The 24,362-nt window shown below is 40.8% G+C and overlaps 1 protein-coding gene across 1 annotated transcript in view; it reads right to left on the minus strand.

The window, feature by feature from the left end:
• LOC119647077 overlaps nt 1-23,990 on the minus strand; it is a 160,654-nt gene extending 136,664 nt beyond the window's left edge. The window contains exon 1 of the mRNA XM_038047834.1: nt 23,478-23,990. The gene's annotated coding sequence lies outside the window, so the exon portion shown is untranslated. The remainder of the gene's footprint in view (nt 1-23,477) is intronic.
• Between the last annotated feature and the right edge of the window lie 372 nt (nt 23,991-24,362).

The raw sequence follows: 24,362 nt of genomic DNA on the forward strand, positions 1-24,362 counted from the left end.
TCCTGCTAGCATTCTTGGTACAACATTTTCCGGTGGTAGCACTTCACCTAGAGTCTATATCATAGTCTTAGTAATCAGGTGAAGTGTTAATTTTAAATTGGTAGAGATACTGACGGTATCCTCCATCCTCCGTGATATTTTCCCGTGCTTCTCTCGGTTCTTTAAGTCAATCCGCAATAGTAGGGATTAACCTGCGTGTCCAATAACCCTTTTTTGAGCATCTATGATCATATCTACTTATTGAGTTCTCCGTTTCGATTTTTTTTCGCTTGGGATAAAGAAGAGATGAACTGGGCATTACATATGTTCGTCAAATAATAATAATCGTTGGCGCAACAATCCATATTAGATCAGGGTCTTGAAGTGTGTCAGAGCACTTCATTCAGGACCGTAACGGTGCACTACAGTAACACTGTAGGAGGCAGCATGGTGAGCATTGCGCTCGACCGAGACTGTTACCCTGATTTAGCTGAGGTACTCATTCAAAGTTTACTACTTACCACTTACTACTTGAGTCGACTGGTATCCGACGCCAAATCACGATACAAATTCCACTGCCACCAGTGAGATTTGAACCGGGACCTTTCGTACGACAGCCTTGTGTTCTAACCACTCAGCTTTCCGGACATTCGTTCGTCATATCATTTGCCAAAATGCAAGTGGGCGTCGTTCCTCAGATGACAAACGTCACATCTTCCAGGAGGCAGCACATCTCCTTCGGCAGACCGGCCTTAGTTTATTCAGCATCGTTCCCCAAACTGAGGCTGCATACACCAGGATATACTCTACATGCTGTTTAATACTGAGTTTTGCATCCATCATCGCTCCGAAGAATGATGACCGTTTTGAAAGTGATATGAATTCTGATTTTGATTCGAGCATAATTTCTCATACGGAGGGCGGCTTCCATTTTTTCCTCGACTCCAATCCTTAACAGCACTGGTAACTTCGCGTGAGTATAATTCAGCGTTTTCGAGACTCTTTGCGATCATAACCAGTGCTATGTCATCGGCGTAACCTACCCACTCTAACATTTTTCCCCTGTGTAGAAGATATATGGGTCAATTGGAAGATGGAGTTCTCCCCCCTCCCTCGCCGGTCCCCGCTTCGGGGCATATATACTTCGAATAACTTAGCGAACATGTGCGGTCTGGATTGCACTGCGACCTTAAGGGCCTAATTCGGAACCCGGGGGCTTATTGTCGTTTACCCTACCGAAGATTTCTATCAGTTCATCTCTCTCTTCTTCAGGGAATAACCCATTGGTTATTTTCAACAAGAGAGTAGGATGCATGGGACGGCAATGCGGGGTTACGTTTGTTGGGTGGTTAGCTTAAGGTTTTACCGGGTTTCTCTTTTTGTCCCTGGTCGATCCTATTGCCCACCATCACCATTTTTCCACCAGTAGTTTGGTCTTCTACTGGGCAACGTCCATTTTCTGGGTACATATATATATATGTATATATATATATCACATGTTTTGGTGACGCATTGCGTTATGTAGAGAGCCCTATTCGGATCTTTATAAAGATGCTTGTGTTATTAGGCAGCTCTTACCATACCGCCATGAATGTTTGCTCATCCACTGCTTCTGCAGATCAATTTGACGTTCTTTTTGCTCTTAGCTTTAGGTGTACGGGTCTCCTACTCGGTAACTCCCTCAATAGTCACCTGGTGGTCGCTGTAAGTCCTCATAAATTTGCCAGGGCATATTACATTGGCCGATACTGTATAAAACTGAGCAAAAGCTTCTAATAGACTGTTCTCCCACACTAAACGATAATCACCTTTGAACTTCATCCCCTTGCATTGAGAACGAGGCTGCCTAGAAAGCCTTCAAATTCAAAGAATGTGCAACTTGGACTACACAAGGCCATTGGCCGGCTGAATAGTGATATATTGTATGGCGAGCGCATATTCACATCGCCGCTTCACTAGTCAGATCTGTGACCCTTTCACACGTTTTTATAGGGTTTGCCTATGATGGCAATTTCTATCGCCGATTCGTAAGTCATGTGCGCAGGCAAATTCATAGCAGTATTCAAACTGAGTCTGCTGAGGGAATTAGATTCAATTTCTAGGAGAATCCATGTAGCCTAGTTGTATGACATTTCGTTTTAACGAAATTTATTTGTGCTATCGTTCATGAAAATTACTTCTTTTATCTTACTCGATGGATCTTCATTTAGAAATATTAATTGCAAAGTTTGTTGGCTGTTTAAGCGCAATCCGGATGAAGTGGCGAAGATCTTCCTGCATCAAGCGCGCACTCACTAAGATCGGCTTGAACATCCAAGTCAATAGGAAACGACCCAAATTGATTGGAACAATGCTGGCTTGATATGCTATATGATGATTTAAGAACAATGACAAATCGTATTTCGAAGTGCTAATCCCACCACAGGAAGAAGTCCGCCAGCTTTTCAGAATGAGTTAAAGAATTCGGAGTTTAAATTTCTTAACTATATATGGTTGGCTTTCACCTCATAGTAGAGTATAGTGCGTCAACCACAACTACGCGCCATCGTTCGTAGTTAGCCGAAATACCCTTCCGCATTCCCGACTACTTCCCGATATGCTCGTCCTCTACTCTTCTGCCCCAAGTGCCCTTGGAGTAACCCACCCTTCGGCCATCTTAGAAGATTGGGTTCCACTATATGACGCAGCTCGCCATGCAATTGTCGCCCCTCCTCAATGTCTGACCTATCCACTGCCAATTCCGTCTTCCGATTACATCGCATACGAGTGCACGCTTGTGCGCAGACCAGGTTCTTTGCTTGAGATAGCGTCAGGCCGGCGAATTCTGATGATACGACGCAAACAGGTATTGACGAAAACTTGGAGCTTTTGAATAATAGTGGGTTTCACTTTCCAATGTAGCAACACAGAAAGAACACTAGTACAGAACAGTCTTAACTTGATCTTGGTGCTGAGATAACTGCATTTCCGGGTTCAAGACAAGTAGCGCTGTTGATGCGTCGGGCAACATCCAGTTCGGTGCCACCGTTCGCAGAAACTACGCTTCCTAGATATATAAATTCATCGTCGCATTCGATTCTCTCTTCATAGGGAGAATGCGATGACCAATTACACTGAAAACCTTGGTTTTGTTGATGTTTATTTTCAGTCCAATTCTCTTATCTTTCTTTCCAAATCAAGAGCCATTAGGGTCAAGGTCCATGACTCGGTGAGGGAGCAAACCGATGTCATCAGAGTAGTCGAAGCGCATGAGGAAAGATGTCATAGTCCATTGAGTTCCTCCGCGTCCTCTGGATAAGGTAGTATGAAGAACGTCAATCATAACATTAAGAAATAATATCGGTGACAGGATGCAACCCTAGCAGACCCTTATTTGACATATTGCGTACCAGAGCAGGGCTGCCGTCACTTTCGTTGGCCGATATTGTATCAAATTGAGTGAATGCTTCCTCCAGTCGAGTGCCCACGCATTAAAGTAACCGATAATTACCTTTGGACTTCAACCCCTTGCATTGAAAACGAGGCTGTCTAGCCATATTTCAAATTCAGATAATGTGAAACTTGGTGAGACGTAGCAGTATTTCACGTATGCCCCACATATTTGGCCTAGGCAAAGCCACTGGCCGACTGAATCGTGTTATATTGTATGCCGAGCGCATACCAGCCAGTCGGATCTGTGATTCGTTTACCATCGTTATCGTTTCGGTTGGATACCCTTATGGTGGCGATTTTTATCTCGGATTCGTAAGTAATGTGCGCAAGGAAAATGTGAGCAATGGTGCAATTGAGGTTTATTTGAATAAACCTCATTTTCCCATTGAAAGGAAAAAGGGCGCTCAGGAAGGCGTAATATGTTCATAGCAGTACTCAAACTGGGTCTATTGAGGGAATTAGGTGGAATTTCAGAAAAATCTACATAGCATAGATTTTGGCTGTTATTGCTATTATCACATTCAATTTCAAAAAAATTTGTTTGTTTCATCGTTCTTGCAAATTACTTCCTTTAGCTTGACGGACCTTTATTAAGAAATATTAATTGGGAAGTTCGTCAGCTTTTCAAGCACAACCTATACAAAATGGCGCTTCATGATCGAAGCATCAATGAACGCCTAAAATTCTGTCGCGAAGTCACTTATTACAATCGGGCTGGACATCCAAGTCGATAGAAAGTGACCCAAGAAGAAGAAGATTTAAAAACTTCTTGAAACCAATCAAAACCAAGCCTAAGACCGAAAAAAATGGCGAAGTCTATTTCGACGTGCCAACCCCACTACCGAACAGGACAAAGGCTAAAACAGAAGAAAACCACCAAAATTTCAGAATGCCTTATGAAACTCGGAATTGAAACTTCTTAATTGGGGTAGGTGATTTGTTTGTTTTCTACTGACGAAAAGGACTAGTGAGGGGCTAGAATTTATTATTCCAAATATATAAATAAAAAGTGTAAAACAAAACCTTATTAAAATTTTTTCATTGCCTGGTTGTCTGTCTCTCACACGTGCTTTTCTTTCGCACTTCCCAGGTCGGAAACTGTGAAGTGCCACATATGCAGTGAGTCACATCCAATGTCGTTAGAAACAAGATGACCAGCCTCGGAAAACAGTGAGGTCTACCTCAGTCGACGGGGCAGGACGGGCCGCGGTCCTGTCGAATAGTGGGCAAGGGTTCTTGACGCATGAACGGCGTCAAGACGTAAGTAAGTTAGTCCGAGCAAAAGAAATACGTATATACATGCTAAATATTGGTACCCTACTTGAAAAGACAAAGGAACTCGCAAGAGCCCTTCGAAAAAGGTACATTGATATCTGCGCTCTGCAAGAAACTCGATGGTCTGGTGCCAAAAGCTGCGACTTAGAACACGAACGCGGTAAAAACGGCTATAAACTTCTCTATTTTGGTACACACACTCAATACGGTGTTGGTGTTGCCATCTCAGAGGGTTTCTGTGATGCTATTAAAGAAGTCGAACGATTTGATGATCGGCTCATAAAGCTCACATTATATCAGCTGATCGAACTATTCACTTCTTCACCGCGTACGCACCACAGACAGGTCGACCTGACGCCAAGAAAAATGCCTTCTGGAAACTTCTCGATGCAAAAACCTACAAGGTGTCTGCTTATGACTATATTATCATTGCTGGTGACCTTAATGGTCATGTGGGTGAAAAGACAGACGGTAACAGGTGCAACTGGGGATAGTATGGTCACGTAATCCGCGCCAACGAGAATTCACTTGCCAAGATTGGTCTGAACATCGAAGTCGTTGGTAAGCGACGAAAAGACCGGCGGAAACAACGGTAGCTTGATACGCTGGATGGAGATTCAAAAGCCTCGCCATTGCATCCAGATCAGACATTTGATAGAACCAAATGGCGAAACTGATCACGACGACTCGACTTCATTTATGGACGGGACAAAGGCTGAAGAAAAGGTGGAGGTGACGAACACTTCCTATTGAGCTAGGTGATACCACAAAATTATTGAATTGGGAGCACTCAATCGACGAATCGATGATACTGCGTGGCGGGGATTAAGGCCTTTAAGCCCTTGTGAGAGGCTTTTAAATTGAAATGTATTAAGGGGGAGAAACCACATTTGGCGATTTTCAGATTGGATTTTTTTATTGCATAGATTGTTTACTTAGCTATCCTAGAAAATACAGCATAGATTTCGAAGCGAAATTCGTATCCCTTTAGATTTTATGAGCATGAAACCGAGCACTTACTATGTAGTCACTTTATGTATTCATAAATACTTGACATCAGCCCTTTCTACGAGTGCATTTGTTGCAACTGCATTTTTTTTGGTAATTAAAGTGAGAAATGTCTTCATATCCCAACGGTGACTTTTCGAATATTTTCTTTTCAAACCCGTTTTTCTCAAAATGACATTTTTCACATTTTCGGGAAGTCTAACTTAAAAAGCAAAAATCTAATCATTACGAAATTTGGGGGATGATTCCTTATAAAATTGCCAACAAGATGAACCAATATTTGGGATGATCTCATTTTTTAAAGGTGCGCTGTTTGTAAAAAGGTGGCGAAAATTGATTTTTTTTTTGCTAAAGCTACAACATTTTAGGTTTTGATTATTTTCACCTGCATTCAGATTAATATTCTTAGAAAATTAGTTAGTAATGTAAAACTAAAAGCTTTTTGATTTCAGATAAGAAAATGGAATCGCTACACGTCCCACATTTGGCGAACTCTAGTTATCACCTTCAGCGGAATAATGTCGCGTAACTTTTTTATTCTTAGTTCAAATTGTTTAAATTTGATTGAATTGCAATTATTTTTTCCTACTAAAAAAACATTCAAAAACATACGTAAGAAAAGGCCTTTTAATGTGTTTTCTCCCCTTAAATGATTTCATGGATGTGAAAGTCATATTGTCTTTGAAACTTCCCCACTGCGGAACACGGCCATTCAACTGAGAAATCTAGATGCAAACCTTGCTGGAAGCCACTTAGAAATTCACTCTATCTCCGTTGACCAATAAGAGATAAAAGATACTCAAAGCATATGAATGCAGATGCGTTGTTACAACAACAAAAAGTCCTTAATCCAAGTTGCGCACTCATTAACAATGCCTACAATAGCAAGATCAAACTATCATCAACAAAACATTTCTTTTATATTATTTTCATATCTAAATCTATAGCCTTAATTGGGGAAAAGACAGATTGAAAAAAATGCAGTCTATGAATAATGAAACTCGTTTTATAAAACAAAACCCAAAAAGGTTGAATTTTTGACTAAAAAACTAGAAATGCGTGTTCGGATTATTCCAAAACTCGAAAACCAGTCATGCAGTCATCTTAGTAATCTGGATTCAGATATCACGTCTCGTCTCGGATTCTTTACAATTGATTGCAACAAAGAATTCATTTTTGCTTTTTCGAAAGTTTTTTTTAACCGATTATGAGATGCAAAATTATGACGGAGCTGTGGGTCATCAGAAATTCGATGCAAATTGGATGCTACTCGTAACAGTATTGAATTTCAACTGGGGTTTTGGTTGCACGAATTGAATCTAAACGACTGGATACGGGTGAAATTATCTATGAATATAACGCTTTTGTGTTCATAACTATGATGGACGGCTGTTACCATCATAACTTCTTCAGATTAGCATTGAGGGAAGATGTATGGTCAGGGGTCAGGCTTGAGAGGAGAATGGTCCAATGACGCAGCTGCACCAATAGTTATACTTCTATTGTCTAGAGCTCCATATGTTATATCCAATATAAAAATAGATACTTTCTCTAGAAAATTCATTGGAATAATATTTTTGAAGTCTTAAAACATTAGGAAAAGTGTTTATTTGTCCATGCAGCAATCGGTCTCACGGTCAGTATTTCTTTTCAAGAAACCGATTGATACTTTCCATTAAGTCTATGCATATGAAAAGACGAATCTTTTCTGAATTTTTAGTTTTTGTTTAGACTAGATAATATGAAATTTTAAGTAATTGACGTCACTAAATATCACCATAGTCCATCCTCCTTACAAATCTCAGATGCCTTGTCAAAGAACTCCTCATTTTTGAGGCGAAGTTGGACGAAACAGAAATAATTTTTTTAAGGATTGAGGAAGCTCTACGTCCAGATAAAATTGTTGACGTTTTGGTTAAATTGTAGAGAAACTTTCTTCCACATTTTGCTTTACAGGCTCCTCCTTGACTCTGGCTTAGACGAAATATTTCAGCTCTGACCTAAAGTATGGGCGTACGTTTTGACGGTTTGACGTTTAAAGATTTTAATCAAATTTCGTGTCAATTGATACAACTGATTCCGAATAAATCAAATGACAGATAAGGATTGAACCAATTTTACTAAGATTTAGTTTTATACAACCCCTTAAAAATGGAGCCAATTAGTAACTTGAGAGGACGCTTGGACCAGAAATTCTCTCCACCTGGATGACACGCTCAAGAAAGAGCACCTTTCCTGGTGGTCGCTAGTGCCTCCGATTGATTTGCGCCTATATCGCATGTAGCGCTCCTTTTGCGCTGAACTTCTTAATTGCGGTAGAGGTGTTAGATGGGTCTCGCATCTGCTGGTATGAATGCTGAGCGAAGATCCATCGTTTCTAAAGAGGCAGTGAATCAATAGAATAAGCACCAAAGTAGCTTTAGCTTGGCAAGAAGGAGATCTTATGGCCTCTGAGGAAATCTAGTGTTCGTTTAATGTTTTAGCTGCTTCGATTATAACCTTTTGACCAGAAAAATGATTACAATTATTTAAGTTGATGTATTCCGTATTTAAAAAAACTATTGGCACATTTTTGAAAACCATCGAGGTGCGCTCGAGAGAGTGCATACATATGTTATGGAAAGGGCACATTATGCCTGTCAAAAACAGTTAATGACACGAAGGCTCTTACAAAAATGTTGCCGGATATCCGGAGCGAGCCGGAGCGATTAAAATACCTCGGGTCAATGCTATCTGCCAATGGAGAACTGCTTAATGAAATTGCTTCACGCATTAATGCAACCTAGATGAAGTCTTCTTTTTTTTCTTCAGCCTTTCTCCCGTTCGCCTGTGAGCCTTTCTCCCGTTCACAAGCGGGGTCGGCTCGGCATGATCGGTTTCGCTATTTGGCTCTATCGAATGCCTGATCTGGGTGCAATTTCGAGGTTTTTAAATCCTGGATGAAGTGGCATTTCACAATTGGTGTTCTTCGTGATCGACGTATCAGCGAACCCATCAAATCTAAAATTTATCGCAATGTCCTCCGTCCTATCGTTCTCTATGATTCTGAGTGTTGGCCGGCTATAAAAGACAATGAACCGCGTCTTGCGGGTATGGAGACGAAGATTTTGTGTTGGACTAGTGGCGTGACACGTTTTGATCACATCCGAAATAAGGATATCTGCGATCGATATGGGGTTGAACCGATTGCGAAAAAACTGCGAGAGAGGCGTCTTCGATGGTAGGGTCATGTATTATAATTCGTGCTAACGAGAATTCACTTGCCAAGATTGGTTTGAGCGAAGTCGATAGTAAGCGACCAAAAGGCCGATAGAAACCTATCATTGGATAGATACGTAATCCACCTTCAGCCACTGTTGTGAATTAGCTGTCATTGGGAAGGGCAGAAGGCGTTTCGTTTGATTTTTCCGCTTACTTTAGTCATTTTTTGTGGCTGAAAATTGGGGCAGTTTGTTGTCATTAAAATATTACCAGCTGTTTGGAGCTTCAATAAAGCTAAGACTTTTTTTCGGTTGACACCTGGTGACGTAGGTGGCTAGTCTATATGATTTGGTTTCATTACTTAAAAAAAACATTAACATTTTAAAGAAACTCCATTAAAGCAGGTTTATATAATTGCATAATCTATGCTGTGCCCAAAATTGACGCAGAAAATCAATTAGCCGAGAAGCATCCACAATCATGAACTCAGGCAGTGGCTTTAATATAACCCAGGAGCTAGTCTAATTTAATAGAGGAGCCGTAGCTTCGAACAGTTACTCCTTTGTTAGGCCCATTCCCGTAAATCGCTTATTAAATGGTTTTCCGCTTACGGTGTTCACAGGCTTTTGCGAATTTGGGAACATTCGCCAGAAGCAGAGAATGCGCAAATTCTTCATTGAAGAAACGCTTACTGAGGTGTCTTCATCTGAGGAGGTTGGCAGCTGCATATGAAGTGCAGGATCGTTCTTCCTCCTCCTAACATTGCCTGTGTATAGCCAAAACCACCACCCCAGCCCTTTTCCATATGGTAGTTTAAGGAGCAGTGTCCCGCTAAAAGTTTACTAGAGTTTTCATGTCCCAGCTTTTAAGAGACACCAAATATGCCGCTCTAGCGGATTCCTTAACAAGGATTTTCTCCTGCCGGCAAGAATTCAAATTTCTCCGCTCGGCTATGAGAATCCTTGTAATTTCATTCTTCGGAGTAGATTTGACATTGGATGCTCGAATGCTAAAAGCTGGTTCTGACCCCACCATTGTAGATCCAGACCCATGGTGAGTGAGTCTGCCAGTTTCCTCATTACCAGTAATATTTCAATGCTCCGGCAATCATATCAGGAATGTTCCGCTAAGTCGGGCAAGTTTCAGCGGTACCTGATGGCAACTTCATACCAACTGACGTGATATGTCGTTGCTGTGTAGTGCTGATAATCTGCCCGAATATCGGAAAAGATTTGAATGGTGCGATCCCTCTATTTTTGCCTAAGATATTCTTTTGCTGTCAAGGAAATGGCGTAAATCCCCGCCTGAAATATGGTCATCATTTTTCTATGGGGTCGGATCCAAAATCGGGTTACTTGAGGACATCCTTGGTTGGCCGGAATCTGGTAGTTCTGATGTGTTTTTCAAGGAAATTCTAGATGGCGGTCCAATGGTATCGAGTCTATATGCGTCGTTGGCCGCTTTCCGTTTTGCCTCCAAATGAATGGAGGGTAGATTTAGGAAAACTTCGAGTACCGCAGTCGGCACTCGTTGCGCCAGTAATAATTAGGCAACCGAGCTTCTGAATCTGCATTAGTCGCTTCCTGCTGTTAGCAAAGTTCAGTCTTGGCCACCGGACGAAGCATGCATGCAGAATGGGTTTTATATGGATGTATACATCCAATGAATTCATTGCAGTGAAAGTCGCCAGGCCTTATCTATAGCCTAGTCCTACAAAACTAGAGCAATTTGCAAGATTTCTGATATTGTTCCTGAATATGGTACTTCCACGTTAGTTGGTTGTCGAGATGTACTCCTAAATACATGATCGTTTCTACCAGTTGGATTTCCGCCCCTGCTAAGGTGGATAGGGTAATAGGTACCCCACCTGACGTTCCTAGTCAACATAACTAGTCTAGTCATCTTAGCTTTCACCGCGGGTCCATTGCGGAAGCACCAACTGTGAATTTTAATTAGAATTCCATTCTAGCGGTCACATATAATGTTCGCGGGTGGTTCCTTTCACTTTTCTGTGGCAATTCATTTAATGAAACAATTTTTTTCGAGTTGATATTTTCTTGTACCTACTATAGTCTTGTTTAGTATCTGCTTTTCTAAGAGTAATGGTTTTTTCAAAGTATGTGGCGTTCTTATGGTCGAGTATAAACCTTCTGTAAAAATTGAATATGTCCAAATATGCTCAGAACTGCTTTACGTTAGTTAGTTGCAGGTATGACTGGATCGGTTTGATTTGGATTGACAACCTGGTATCCTAAGAAGTTGATCTGGTGATGACCAAAACGCATTTGCTTGGATTCACCACTGCTCCATATTGTTTCAACCTTTCGAGTAGAATTCTTGAATGGTTGGTGAGCTGAATGAAAATGAAGCGACTAATACGTTATTATTGTAGGTATAGCAAAAGTCCAAACGTCTCAAAGCCCCGAATCGTTGGAAAGTTTGCGTAGCATTTCGTGGGCCGAATGTCGTAAACGGAGACTCGTAAAGGACGAACGTTGTTGTGATGGCAGTTTTTCGTTTGTTTTCTTCAGCTACCGGGATCTGGTTAAAAGCTCTATTTGGTCTGTTGTTAAAAATACATTTTTGCATAAGAGTGTTTGGGAGGAATCTTCGATGTGTCCAACTGGGTACTTATCCACGCAAGTCCGACCGTTGAGTTCGCCTTAGGCACCATATGCAGGGGTGAGGTCCACGGACTTCTTGGTAGACGCGCCAATCCTAGCTGGATCATAAAATTTCTTTTCTGGGATGTTCAGCTTGTCTCAAGCTAATCATCTAAAGCAACTGGTTGCTGGTGTTGTGACTATATTATGTTTAGTTCAGCGGCACACTGGAAACTCCTGTAGGATATCATAATAAGTTCCTTCAGCAATTGTTCTAATGCTCGGAATTCACAAGGTCATTGAAATTTTCAGTATGAAAAAAGGCATATATCAGCATCTGCATCTATGAGGGACCATACTCTCGTATTTTTGTCGAACATAAACAGGCGTCATGAAGGGGATGTTTACCACCTTTAATTCCATTAATTCCATTTGGTGGCTTCGGCATGAAACTTTCAGTGGTATCAGCATATAACTTCGGGGCGAAGACGTTTGGACCTGGGCTGTGAACACGATCGAGAATGTGAACGTCGACGTTTACGTTTCTGAAGGAATTCACGAGGTGACACTCCTGTTTCACTGTGCGTAGCTCCATAGGCTGCAAGTAAACTTGGTAATTGTGGGATTAGCTGCCTGGTTTCCATTGCTGAAGGCGAGGATGTTGTTGTATCTGATATTACTTCCGTGATACGCCGTAACCTTATCAGGTATATCAGTTTGTAGTCGTCATAATCGGTTGAAAAGAAGATGGCAGGCGTCTTAACCGCAGCGAATTTGGAACTGATATACCTCCGAAACACTGCTGGCGGCGGAGGAAATGGGAAGGTTTCTCGTCCCCCATGTAAGGGTTCCCCGCGAGCTGTCATATGATCTCCTCCTGGCTGGCCCACAACCGTTATATTAATTGCTCTCGTAAGCAGCTCTATAAGCTATCTATCATCGACTCTGTAATTATGTCGCGGACTTTGATGACACATCGTGGCGTGTGGTTTATGGACCTGCAATAATGAGGGAAGGAAAAGTGCGAAAATGAGACTTTAAAAAATATCGCACAAATGGGCACAATGAAGAGCGAAGTGGGAGGCCTACTATTCACATCAGAGCGAAGCTACGGGGGATTTACCTGTACTCGGGTTGACAAATGATGGCTATGGTTTATGAGGATGAAATATGTCATTTTCGTTAATTTCGTTGGTCAATAATTACACCCAGCGTATCTTGTGAAACGCTAAACAAATTGAGATGTTGGTATCCCAAATCTACGAGCGGGAAACTGTCGTCCGTCGTATTGTTCCTTCACGACAACGTGCATTCTATCATTGTCTCAATCAAGAAGAGGATTGAAGATTTTCGTTGAGAGCTTTTATAACACCCTCTAAACAGTCTCGACCTTGCATTTAGGCACTTTTCCTTTCTTGTCAACCAAGGGTTGAAAATGACAAAAAACTCAAGGATGCGGTCTTCTCCTCGGACACCACCTTGTCGTGGTGGGGGAGTTTGTGGTAGTTTACTACTACACTAAGGATGTCCAAAAACACCTGAAGATGGAAACAAAGGATTATAACTCTCCAAGTGGTAAGAAGTCACAGACTTCGAATCCTCCCGTGACTTTAAGAAATCAGGTCGTGACGAGGCACGGATTTTGAAGCCTCACCTAATTTATTTTCTCCCACAGAGAAATCTGTGGAAGACAGGCTCTCCACTTCAATGGAAAACCAACGCCCGGTGTTTACGGCGCATTCAGTCAAAAAGGATAAGTACAACAACCCCTTTAATGAGAGGCACTGGAAACCTGACTACAGCCGGCCTGTCGGTGACGCTGTTGCCTAACTCTTCTAAAATACGCCACAAAGAAGAAGGGACTGCAGGCTTGCCTGTCAGAACCTAGAAAGGCTAGAGCCGACTAATTCGATTGGATCTATGGGGAAACAATGGACATGGGGGGCACAGAACATTGGAAGAGTTATTGGGAGAACTGAATCCAGTTTTCGGAATACATTCTGATTCTCGTATCTCATACATTTGTTTGATATAAGATATGAATTATCTTGAAACGAAAGGGTTCACCCTGACCAGAAAAGTTTAAGCAAAACCCGTACTCACCGTCGGTGGAAAAATGATGGTTATGATTTTTGGGGATGAAACAGGTCATTTTGGTTAATTTCGTGGCACGTGGGTTGATAAGTACAGTTGACGTATATTGAAAAACAAATTTAGATGTGGTATCCAATCTCGACGATGATGAATTAATTCCTTTTTTAAAAAGGTAAAGGTCTCATAGTTTGTTTTTTTTTGGTTTTAAAGCAGGAAAACCAGATCAACGGTTGGACCCCATTATTGTAAAATATTGATAACATGTTTTCTAAAAATAATGAACTTGTTGGAATAGGATGGTTTTAATCTATTCAAATCTAGAGATATCAGTGGATTAATATTCAGTTACATTAAAAATATGTCTCCTCTCATTAGTTCGGCATTTCATTGAACTGGAACTTTATGTTTCCATCTAATGATATTTAACGATAAGTTCGCCTCAAATACTTAACATCACGCCACGCTCACATAACCTCCGCTAGGTGATATTACAACTAACTAAAATTTATGTGAATATATTGTAAATAAATAACTTCATGGTTCCAAGTTAATTTCCAAATTATGAAAATTCAATTGCAAACAGCTCCTTTGAATATTCATACCGACAAACAATTTTCGAAATGAATTCCAAACTTTCGTAATTTTCACGTCTTGTTTTTGTCTTTTCAAAGTTGTAAATGGGAATGAGTGTTGTGTTGAACTTTTGGAAAATGCATGCACAACGGTTGGGAAAATGATTCAGTTTTTTTTAACTGTACCGAAAGAGATTGCAAGTAGCTGCAGATTGCAAGCAGAAAAAGATACACTGTAACGAATAATCTGTTTATGATCATACTATTAGATATGTGTACACATTTCATGTTTTTATCTAAATTGTAGTTGCAAATTCATTTTAGATTGGTAGCAAATTTAATGGCTTCGTATTATGTTAGATAATGAACGCCTGCGAGTGTTTTTTCTTGAAATGATATAATTAAGGATGGAACATTATTCCAAAGTGAAATTGGGCGGTGTTGCTTGTGTTTTCGTGGTAATGGTCGAAAAAAAAGAAAAGAAAAAAAAGTTATAATATTTGAGCCACCGCTTGTTATGTAAAATTGTCTAATGAGAGATATTTCAATTAACTGCACTTTAATCAAGTTTTCGACACTTGACTCCAGTTGACCTAATGTAAACGAATCGAATATGTGCACACATATATCTCTTTGAGGTGCAATTGCTTCAATGAAATCAGGTTTTGAGACTCATAATTTTTAAATAGTTTAGTGACTTTCCATGAGCTTGGACTGAGTTGAAAAATTACATTTATTTTATTATTTTGACTCCAGATCAAGATAAAGGTTGCTTACAATTTATCCCTAGTTTCTGCAAATCATTATCACTAAATCCTCCAGTGTGTCTTTATGTAGAAAAATAACTGAGCGATTCCATCAGGCTGGCAATGAACCAAATGAGATACATTTTAATTGTCGGATTCTCTCTAATCCTGATACTGTTTTTAATGACCCACTGAATTTACCCCATCTTTATCAGCAGCAAATATAAGTTACCATACCTAAGAATTTTTATCAAGTCTGGGGAGTCTTTAGCTTAACTACTGACAGTTAGAACCATCGAGGGTCGTAAATTTTGTTTTAGAGTATTTTAAGAAGCTACGCCCACTTTAGATCGGTTCCTTTGATGGAGTAGGTTTCTCTGAGCCAAAGATCAGTTAATTAATGTATTTTTTCATGAACTTATTTTGAATAAATTCTTCATAAACTGATCTTCGTCAATGATGTTACAAATCGGTCGTTGACCTCCAGCAATGTCCTCCTCCACCTGTCTCAATTTGGCGACTGTATTCTCCTGTCTGCTGGATTTATGAATAATATCTTCTTTGCAACAGTAGAGGAACTTGCTGTGCAACACAACTACATCTGTCAGGAAGTGAGATACTTTGGTGGATGAAAGCACGGTCTGGGGACGATAATTTTGAGGTAAGGCATCATGTGTTTGGTAGCCGACAATCGTAGCTTTTCTTACTTTTACTCTACAGATAATGAGGAAAAAGAACAGTAGCGGAAAATCAAGAGGAAAGAAAAGGAAGAAATGGATTTCCACCATTAACTTTCAATGAGAAAAATCAAACTTAAAAATCCGTGAATTTAGAGAGTTAGAGACGTTTATAACTAAAGGCAAAAAAGAGCCACTAAACACCCAGTTGGACACATAAATTGCGTATATCTTTTACAATTTGAAGAATCCTAAAAATCCAAATGATTGCTAATGATAAAGGTCAAAATGATTATGAGAAGCTTGAATGCCATAAGTCAATTGTAAGTGACCAAACTACAATTGAACGTATAATCCTAAATCGTTTACTATTAAACGTAGCTACTGTATCCAGAGTTAGTTGCGCCCATACATATAACCACACCACCGTTCGCGGTTAGCTGAAATTTCCTTTAGCTCTCCGCACGACTTTCCGAGACACCGGCATTCCTCCTCTACTGTTCTGTGCAAAGTGCCTTTAGGGTGACCCACCAATCGGCTATTTTGGGAGTGTTGGTTCGACTGCATGTCGTCCCCGCAATACATTGCGGCACCTCGTTAACGAGTGACGTATCCAATCCCACTTCCGTCTTGCCATCACAGTGCATACAAATGCCAGGCCTGTGCGCCGGGATAATTCTTTTTCGATAATACGACGCAGACAGGTGTTGACGAAGATTTGGAGCCTTTGCGTAACAGCGGACTTCACCCTCCATGCCCTACTCCCACATAGCAACACAGAAAGAACACTAGTACAGAATAATCTCAACCTGACCTTAGCGTTGCATTTCCTGATTTTAGAGACAGCAACGAAAACGGATCTAGAGCTGTTAATGCGTCGGACAACATTCAGTTCAGTGCTACCGCCCGCATAACCTACGATTCTTAGATATACACATTGACCGATGCTTTCGATACTCTTCCAATTAATGCAGGTAGGGAGAATGTGATGCCCGATCAGAATAAAAACCTTGATTTTGCTGGTGTTTATATTTAGTCCAATACTATTTGTTTTTCGTTCCAAATCCAGAGCTAATCGGCCAAAGTCCATGGCCAAGTGAGAGAGCAAAAAGTTGTGATCAGCTCAGTCGAGGTGTTTGAGGCAAGATCTCATAGCCCATCAAATTCCTCGACATCTCCCGGACAAGATAGCATGAAGAATGTCACCGATAACAAGAAGAAATAATATCGGTGACAGGATGCAACTCTGACGGATTCGAGATTAGATCTCAAAATTATCCAAGGTTTCCTCGGTGCAACACGTCATTATTTACCACTTTGACATTGGCCATTAATTTCTCCAGAATGCCTTTCTTTCGTAGAGCACTCCAAATACACTCCCTGTTCACGCTATCGAAAGCTTTCTCGAAATCGATGAAGAGCAGGTGCAGCGAAGATCTAAACTATGCGCACTGTTCCAAAATGACCTGTAGGGTCTTGATGTGGTCAATGCAGGGATTAACAGAACGGAGACTAGCATGCCCACTGTCGATCAACCATTCTAGATGTTCTTTGGTGCATTTCAGGATTATTTTAGCCATTATTCTTGCGATGGCGGGAAGGTGTATCTGCTCCAATTGTCGCACTCAACACGGGTGGCCTCCTTTGGAATCTTCACCATAATCCCTTTCTTCCACTTTTCAGGAAAGTTCCCAGAGCAGCAAGCACCGGCTTTACTTCGTTTCAGTGCATTGATGACCGAAATGATTTCTCTTCTACTTGGAGGAGCAGTCCGTATCCACATGTTACGATGACTAGCCATTTTATCTACAAGAGGACGAACTTCACTGGATGTATAATAATTCGGTTAAATCCGTAATGAAGTGTTCTTTCCGCTTCTTCAGTTACTCACCCTCGTAGATGAGAAGTCGAACATTGATTTCCTTCATAGGACCATTGAAATATTTGCGACCACATATACGCTCTTTCATGATGCGATATACGGTTCTGCAATCATTGCGTTCTACGGCATCTTCCCGTTATCTGACCAGGGCAATAGCAAATTCTCTCCTGTTAAAGCGCGGTCAATAGAGCCTTCATCTCCTTCCAGCACATCTTATGACGCCATTTGGAGACACGTCCCACGACCTGTATAGCACCCGAGAGAAGAGAATTTTTTATGGCGGCTCAATGCGCATCGATCTTCCCAGCTGTCCGATCAGCAAGATAGCTCACTCACTGTCGAGCGATATGTCGGTCATACAAGCGGTCGATGTTGAACTTAACCCTGCGAGAAGTGGTGGATGTAACACACAAACGAACGTAAACGGTCTTCAGATGGTGATACCTTTCGACGCTGATGACGCTCTCTTGTCACGCACATCCTAAATCTATTATTGACCGCAAAGTGTCGATCTGATTGCTCGTACGGTGTCGATCAGTTGAAATCCAATTGACCTTATGGCAGGCTCTGTGCTCGAACAATATGTCACTAATGACGAGGTGGAAGTTGCAGAAATCCGGGAAAATCCCACCTTTATCATCACGGTAACCAAAACCATGCTTCCACCACGACCATGCATAGGAACCCTCCCCTGAACTGTGTTTAATTGCTCGTAGAAAGCGTACTTCTCTATTACCTTTGAGTTCTCCGTTGGTGCATAACATCGTCCAATTGTGATGCTGTTTAACCTGGACCGGAACCTTGCAGTTAGAAATCTGTCAGAAAGTGGCTCCCAGCTCAATATAGCGGGCCTTGCGGTAGAAGTTAGAAGCAATCCGACAAAGATTCGCGTCTATTACCACTTGGCTTTCCACAGTACAAAAGTACATTGCCATAAGTATGCCAAATGGAAAGAAGTACTCTCCAGAGCCCCTTCACCTTGCTTCTCTTAGGCCCAGAATGTCCAGCTTATATCTTTGGAATTCACCCCCAATTTGGAGAAAGCGAACATTCTGAGGACTGTGCCAGTAGCGGTGTGATGAGACCGGGTTTTTTAACGAATGTCACCAGTTCGTAGGTTAGGCTATAGAAATGAATGCACCTCCAAGCACTTCGTTCGCCGTTCTATCACTCAGGGCCTCTCAGTCTATTCAAACAATTTGCTGTTTACCACCTAGATTTTATTTATTTTGAGGACAGTGCCCAGTTTAAAGGGCTGCTAGGATTTATTGACCTTCCTAGGAATAAAAAGCGTGTCGGTCTACATAGCTGTGTTAAGTTCTTTCATAAAAAGTTTCACTGGGTGTCAAGACTTCAAATTTTTTCGTTTCCGTGAATCTCTGCGACCTCACCCTTCAGATGAGCCTTGGCAACAGATAACATCAGAAGTTGAATGTGTACTTTTGTACTCATATCACTCACTCGTCAATGCCAGGAAAGATAAATCTACAAACCTGGAGGGTTTTAGGTTGGTGTTCGAACTGGACCAAAAGAGTTTGAAGGTGCTCAGGGATAATCACCATATGATCTAAGTGTGCTTCTAGCGATTAAATTATTTGAAATAATTAAGACTTGCCGTTTCGTTTCCCTAGCAATATTTATTAACCTTGCAAATATCGATATTTCTGGGACTTATAGTACTGATTAAGAGAAGGGAAATGGTTCCTGAAATATCGGTTTTTGCAAGGTTGATAAATAATACTAGTAAAAATTACAGGTAAGTCTTAATTATTTCAAATACCATATAGTGCTCCACTTTTCCCTGAGAAGATTGAAATTCAATCCGAATATATGGTGAGATAATTGTGTTCCTAGGACTTACGGTCATTTTTTAATATTAGATTAACGGCGAAAGGAAAAACGTCATAGTTGTCTTTGCGTACTTACTATATCATTCCTTATGTCGTCCAGCGCCGCGAGAACTAGGGGATCTGGTAGCATATGCTGAATCACGTGGTCTCGCACTGTGATGTAATCGCTGACGATATTTGTTGCAGGAGTAAGCAAATAAAATCCCAGAAGAGAAAAGCTATTTGATTTCATCACTTCAGCAGATTTCATTGCTGCAAATGTAGGTTGCGTCCCTGAGGTGAACTGAAAACATCCGGGAGAACAGGTGACAGAAGTAAAAGGTGAAGAGTGGGCGATTTCTGCTTGACTGTGCGACTTTCTAAAAATTCCAGGTACCACCAGTGGCGATGGTTTTGCTCAAACTTTAATTAATCTATTCTATGCTAACGCAGGTGATCATCGTTACCTAACAATCAACTAAGGAGGTGTGCTATCGCTGCTTCTGTGATCGACTCATTACTATGCCAACTGCAAAATCTGCCAATACATTCTCAAGCTTATGCTAGGTCGGGATCTGGGGATGGCTTCTAGATATATGCAACGTGTCGTTAATTGGAGTGATAGCTGGTACCCTAGCAATGGACTTTCAGTAAATCACAACAAAATCACGCTGGCATCATTCACAAAAAGGAGAAAACTGGACGGACTTTGCCTCCCAGAGGTACAACCCTTCAACTCTCCGAAAGGGTGAAATATCTGAAAGTTATTCTAGACAAAAAACTTCCTTAGAAGAAACATTTGGCCCCAGAGCTCATTTCGATTCTTAACTTCCCTCAGTTCACTAATCGTTTTCTTGAATTCCCAGCCGATTTGGAATTATCAATTTTTCCTTTGATTACTCTTTTTGGTATTCTTGGGTAGTCGGCTATTCTTTCAATGTGGGCTCCATTGGAACTTACGCAATTTTATCACCTTAGTGGTTTATGAGTCGTCCCTGATGCAGCCCACTAGTGTACGATCCATCATACACCATTCTTTCGATCTGCCTTCTTGGAACCCTGAGACAAAGTTGAAGACAAGAGTCACAAACTAAGGCGATACGCCAAGGAGATCTGCAGACGAGAACGAAAGTTCAATAACAACAAAATTTTAACACTTGATGGCAACTTGCTACGTACGAGTAGCATTTAGCACAGTGAAATAGAGGAGAGGTTTTATACAGCGAACCACCCTCTGTAGATCTGAATATCATCAGTGACGCGACTCAAATAAAAGCAAGATGGGTTCGCCATTTTCAAGGCCTCTTGAACCCAATGACGAGACATTTCCACCCTTTTGTCATGGCAGATGACGCAAACGGCGAACAAGTAGCGACTCTGTACGAAATAGAGGCAGCTTTCCTTAAATTAAAATCACATAAAGTTCCCGGAATCGATGGCACCCCAGTTGCACTTTTAAAAGAAAGAGAATGTAATCGAACAACGGCTGAGTTCTCTCAGTCAAACAAGGTGGCTTCCGATCCAGACGATTGACAACGGACCAGATATTCGTAGTTAAGCAAGTGCTTGAAAAGTGCTGAAAATATGACATCGATGTGCACCAATTGTTCGTTGACTTCTGTCAAGCGCATGATAGTGTAAATCGTAATGCTCTGTACAGAGTAATGATCGAGCTAAAAGTCCCATCGAAGCTAGTTCCGCTAGTGAAAGCCACAATGATTATCAACGAAAGCCAGGTAAAATCCAAAATGAACTGACACAAGCTTTCCTATAGTGTCAACACTTAAGCAAGGAGATGGTCTAGCTTCCACTCTCTTTAACTTCGTGCTCGAATACGCGGTCAGGAACAGGTGGTCTCTGTTGATACCACAGGTACCTTACTGGTACAATCCGCGTAACTATTGGTCTACACAGACGATGTGGATCGATGCTTCGTTCGAAAGAAGCGTTCGAGCAGTTCGAGTCAGCAGGAACTGATGTGGGGCTCAGGGTAAATAAATTCAAAACGAAGTACATGACCCAAACTCGAAAGACGACTGCTAGTATGCAGAATATTGCAATGGGCGAGCAGCATTTCGAACAGGTTGACAAATTCGTCTACCTAGGAGCCCTACTCTTGCAGGATGGAAATGAAAAACACTAAATCCAGAGGCGAATTATTACTGCTCATAAAGCATTTTATGCGGTTCTCTCAATAGTGAGATCGATATTAATTCGTCCGGGGCTACTGTATGGGTACGAAACCTTGACCTTGACCCAAATGTCGGAAAAACAGAATAACATCTTCGAGAAAAAAGTCCCCCGAAAGGTTTTCGTAACCTTAAAGGAAGAAAATGCCTGGCGAATTAGATACAGCATCTGCACTAGTCAAAATCCGGTCACATCGAACGAATGCACGAGGGAAGGATCCCGAAACGTGTGCTGAAAGGTAGAGCTGATGGTAGCCGCCCAAAAGGGAAACCAAGGAAACGTCGAGAGAACACAGATGACGCAGGTTGCAGATCAATTCTAAGATTTTCTAACTGGAGGACGCGGTCCTTGGATCGATTTAATTGGAGAGGATGCATGCAAAAGCAAAGAATTTCACAATTTTACAAAAAAAGTGCAACACGAGGAGAAGGGAGTGGAATACTTCTCTTGGATTGGTATAAGTCCTATTTTCTGCGAAGGTAATAAATTTACTTTCATATTGTAAAGAAAGCATGACATGATGAAGGGTCTTTTAGCAGGATAATGACGCAAAATTCGCAGTTGGTCAAACAAATTTTGGAGTTAAATAATTTTGAGACTGAAAGTTGTGGGCTGAAATCTGGCTAGACAAATCTGCGTCAATTATGGAAATACATATGTGAAAAAAGCTTGGAACCGAGTTCCAGTCGAAACCTGCCTGTCCTTAATTCGTAACACGGCAAATAAAGTAAGAAAAGGCAATCAAAACAAGGACCAGGATGGTTACTAGCAAAGACAAAACAAGTCGGGAAACCGAAAGCTCGGCGCTTCAGGTATTTTGCTTATTCTGTGAGTATATTTGAGTGCAGAACTGTCCCATTTGTACGTACCCCATTATGAATATGAACTTCAGACTACACACATCAGTGTGATACTGATATTTAGTTGCAGTAAATTTACTGAGTAAAGTCAACTTTGAGCTACTGTAACTTTGTTAGTAATAGAATGATTTTGATCAAACTTGGAGATAACATGTTTCCTATTACTTTTATAACTCTGGGATGAACTGGGGGTTTTTATTCAATTTTCCCAAAAATATGGTATACACATATATTATTAACTTAATTTGAGCAGATATCGATATTGAGAGTATTTTGAGACCTAGACACCATATAAATTTTTCTGGTGGGTAGTTTCTGAGAATGGGTCCGTTAAAGAAATCATCACCTTCCACCCCTCTCACTGCTCGCCTTTCTAACACATATTAAAACTAGGACCGGCTTCGAAAAGCACTGATCGAGACCTTTCATTTGATACCCAACATGACTATATTTGGTGAAAAAGAATTTTACACCCCACATTTGCATGTATGGGGACCACTCCTAAATCTCAACGTAAAAGGATATCACTCACTGCATATCTGGGCGTTCCCACCTTCTCACCAAACTTCGTGTCAATCGGTATACCCGTTCTTGAGAAGAATGCGTGTGACAGACAGACAGACAGACATCCCAAGGTTGGACTTAAGGCGTAATGATACACCAGAGGTTAAACTTCAGATTGCATGTAGGATTACAGCAACCAAGGCAAACAAAACCTTAAAAAGACATTAAAAGATATAATAGCATCTCCTCACTTTACCACTTTGAATATTAAAGTTTTTTTTGGATATTTTAGAAGAATTTTCTGCAATGTTAACTGAAAGAAACTCATGTATCTATTATTTCTGTCACATGTGTGTAATAAATAGATAATTCCTAAAGGGTGAGTTTCCTAACGTATGTATGTTCGTTTATGCAATACCAATCTACATGGTTTCCACGACCCGGCTAATCATGTAAGCCGCTGCATTTTGAATTAAAAAAAGAATAATCTCAATAAATACCTCATCGCCATTATAAGTTTTTCAAATCCAATTTTCCCCCCAATTCTAACAGTACATCTCTATCTCATACTGTACAGAACAATTAGAAAGCCACAATATGAAGATACTTCCAAAATACACATTACCTTTCCGATTCGATACGATTATCTCTGCTTTATTATAAAGAACGGCAACTGTTTAGCGTTAATCACTCCACAATCAATACCGATTTCGGCAGCAGGAATACGATTCACACACACAATCCGAACACAGCGAATAATGCTTCCACATAATAGGCGATTTTTTTCTACACCAGTTAACGGTTTAATTACAATTTTGAAAAAATCGCAAAAAAAAAATATTTGATTCACCTGGTCTGGCCTACATTTCCAAATAATTATATCTCGATATGGACATATGGAGTTAGATATGGAAGCGAAGATATCTGAACACCCGGCAGTGGCTAATATTGAATTGAAATTCAAAAGATCGCGATAATTGAAAGTCCGATAGTTAGTGAAACTGTGTTTGCAAATAAGCCACTTAAGATTCACCGTAAACACTTTAAGATGAAGATGTTTCTTAGAAGATAGTCGAAAAGGTGGAAAAGATGCAGACGGACACGGATTCACATAGCACTTAGCACTGTCAGTATAAGACACGAGTATCCTTGATGACGCCTTGTCGAAATATTGGGGCAATATATTGCCTATGTAACGAACGCTATATCTTTAGTAATCGGTTGCATTTTTGAAAAAAAAAATTGAAGATATCGCGAACAGTATCTGATTTTTTCTATAATTTAAGGTCCTTCAGTGTATATGAACCACCCTCAGTTGCCACAAATATCTTTTAAACACTTTAGATACTGCTAAGAACGTTAAAGATATATTCTTAAGTCACACTATCGTAACAACAATTCTTCTAGTGGCCGCGAACCGACACACCAAACCACGCGTCCATCAAGGTCGCCGTCGAAGAACTAAATGCAATAGTGCAAACTGTTAAAAACTTTTTCCTATCATGCCGAG

Source organism: Hermetia illucens, chromosome 1 (assembly GCF_905115235.1).
Source record: "Hermetia illucens chromosome 1, iHerIll2.2.curated.20191125, whole genome shotgun sequence".
Classification (NCBI taxonomy): Eukaryota; Metazoa; Arthropoda; class Insecta; order Diptera; family Stratiomyidae; genus Hermetia; species Hermetia illucens.